Source organism: Osmerus mordax, assembly GCF_038355195.1.
Source record: "Osmerus mordax isolate fOsmMor3 chromosome 7 unlocalized genomic scaffold, fOsmMor3.pri SUPER_7_unloc_1_3, whole genome shotgun sequence".
NCBI lineage: Eukaryota > Metazoa > Chordata > Actinopteri > Osmeriformes > Osmeridae > Osmerus > Osmerus mordax.
In genome coordinates this window covers 25,001-27,500 of record NW_027120342.1, presented here as the reverse complement: position 1 = coordinate 27,500, position 2,500 = coordinate 25,001, and positions in this window count along the sequence as shown.

Below are 2,500 nucleotides of genomic sequence, written 5' to 3'. Positions count from 1 at the left end.
CTCCCCTTTTCCGTAGCCCCGTTTAAAGTTTTGTTTGGGCTCCTGTTCAGCGGGGAAGCGCGTGCGCGTGGCAAACTTGACACCCCCGTGTTCCCCTGGTCCAGACCTTTCCAACGCCGCCTGAGTCAAGGTGCTACGACGTCCCCAAGTGGGGATGCCTGTAGATGAGCACATTTTCCCAACTTTGAATGTAAGTTTCCAGTATCATTGAAAATGTGGCCTCAAACGAGCAGTTTTGCCCCCGAACGTGGGATTTGGCTGGGGACGGTTTCTATATTCAAGTTGGGATGGGGGGCACCGAGGTGAGTGGTGGTTGTCCCCGAAAAAGCTCTCCCCTTTTCCGTAGCTCCGTTTAAAGTTTTGTTTTGGCTCCTGTTCAGCGGGGATGCGCGTGCGCGTGGCAACCTTGACACGCCCGTGTTCCCCTGGACCAGACCTTTCTAACGCCGCCTGAGTTAAGGTGCTACGACGTCCCTAAGTGGAGATGCCTGTAAATGAACACCTTTTCCCAACTTTGAATGTAAGTTTCCAGTATCATTGAAAATGTGGCCTCAAACGAGCAGTTTTGCCCCCGAACGTGGGATTTGGCTGGGGACTGTTTCTATATTCAAGTTGGGATGGGGGGCACCGAGGTGAGTGGTGGTTGTCCCCGAAAAAGCTCTCCCCTTTTCCGTAGCTCCGTTTAAAGTTTTGTTTTGGCTCCTGTTCAGCGGGGATGCGCGTGCGCGTGGCAAACATGACACGCCCGTGTTCCCCTGGTCCAGACCTTTCCAACGCCGCCTGAGTCAAGGTGCTACGACGTCCCCAAGTGGGGATGCCTGTAGATGAGCACATTTTCCCAACTTTGCACGTTTCCAGCTTGAGAGGAAAAGGGGCTTAAAATTCACAGTTATTCGCCCGAACGTGGGATTTCGCTGGGGACGGTTTCTAAGTTCAAGTTGGGATGGGGGGCACCGAGGTGAGTGGTGGTTGTCCCCGAAAAAGCTCTCCCCTTTTCCGTAGCTCCGTTTAAAGTTTTGTTTTGGCTCCTGTTCAACGGGGATGCGCGTGCGCGTGGCAAACATGACACGCCCGTGTTCCCCTGGACCAGACCTTTCTAACGCCACCTGAGTTAAGGTGCTACGACGTCCCCAAGTGGGGATGCCTCTAAATGAAGCCAATTTCTCCTATTTGAATGCACTCTCCCAGCCCAGAGAGGCATGTGCCTTAAAATTCACAGTTATTCACCCGAACGTGGGATTTTGTTGAGGACGGTTTCTAAATTCAAGTTGGAACAGGGGGCACCGACGTGAGTGGTGTTTGTCCCCGAAAAAGCTCTCCCCTTTTCCGTAGCCCCGTTTAAAGTTTTGTTTGGGCTCCTGTTTAGCGGGGATGCGCGTGCGCGTGGCAACCTTGACACGCCCGTGTTCCCCTGGACCAGACCTTTCCAACGCCACCCGAGTCAAGGTGCTACGACGTCCCTAAGTGGGGATGCCTGTAGATGAGCACATTTTCCCAGCTTTGAATGTAAGTTTCCAGCATCATTGAAAATGTGGCCTCAAACGTGCAGTTTTGCGCCCGAACGTGGGATTTTGTTGAGGACGGTTTCTAAATTCAAGTTAGCATAAGGGGCACACGTGTGAGTTGTTATTTTCCCAGGATTGATGGTTTCCAATTCGGTAGCTCCGTTTAAAGTTTTGTTTGGGCTCCTGTTTAGCGGGGATGCGCGTGCGCGTGGCAACCTTGACACGCCCGTGTTCCCCTGGACCAGACCTTTCCAACGCCACCCGAGTCAAGGTGCTACGACGTCCCTAAGTGGGGATGCCTGTAGATGAGCACATTTTCCCAGCTTTGAATGTAAGTTTCCAGCATCATTGAAAATGTGGCCTCAAACGTGCAGTTTTGCGCCCGAACGTGGGATTTTGTTGAGGACGGTTTCTAAATTCAAGTTAGCATAAGGGGCACACGTGTGAGTTGTTATTTTCCCAGGATTGATGGTTTCCAATTCGGTAGCTCCGTTTAAAATTTTGTTTGGGCTCCTGTTTAGCGGGGATGCGCGTGCGCGTGGCAAACTTGACACGCCCGTGTTCCCCTGGACCAGACCTTTCCAACGCCACCCGAGTTAAGGTGCTACGACGTCCCTAAGTGGAGATGCCTCTAAATGAAGCCAATTTCTCCTATTTGAATGCACTCTCCCAGCCCAGAGAGGCATGTGCCTTAAAATTCACAGTTATTCACCCGAACGTGGGATTTTGTTGAGGACGGTTTCTAAATTCAAGTTAGAATAAGGGGCACACGTGTGAGTTGTTATTTTCCCAGGATTGATGATTTCCAATTCGGTAGCTCCGTTTAAAGTTTTGTTTCGCTTCCCGTTTTCGTTGCGTAGCTCTGATTTGGCTGGGGATAGTTTTATACACTGCTTTAGAGTAAGACACATACGTGCGAGTTGTTTTCACATTGGAATTGACGATAGCCATTTCGGTGTTGACGTTTAACGTTTTCTTTCGCTTCCCGTTTCCGT